Here is a 375-nt window from a genome sequence, read left to right as displayed (position 1 = left end):
AATTAACTGTTTAGTTAACAGTGTGCCACAGCTGCAAATTATGCATAACGCAAAGGGAGAAAATGGTTCTTAAAAATGAAACTAACAAACTTGTCAATAGAATTGTATCGTGATAAATATACTGTTAGAATGATGAAATTAATTATTTCCCTCAGCACAAACTAATTTATGTGAAAAGTGTATAATAATTTATTATATAAAGAAAATAATAAAATTATGTAAGACGACGCAAAAATCTTGATAAATTAATTATTTGATATTTATACATATAATTAATTTAATATTGGCGTAAATGTTTGTTTTTGAATAATATTAAGAATTATTTCTTATATTATATATTAATTATAAAAATAAATAAAGAAAATAAAGGACTCT

The sequence above is a fragment of the Cyphomyrmex costatus genome, unplaced genomic scaffold (genome assembly GCF_001594065.2).
Source record: "Cyphomyrmex costatus isolate MS0001 unplaced genomic scaffold, Ccosl1.0 scaffold855, whole genome shotgun sequence".
NCBI classification, from domain to species: domain Eukaryota; kingdom Metazoa; phylum Arthropoda; class Insecta; order Hymenoptera; family Formicidae; genus Cyphomyrmex; species Cyphomyrmex costatus.
The sequence above is the reverse complement of the archived record's forward strand: the minus strand, read 5'-3'. Positions refer to the sequence as shown.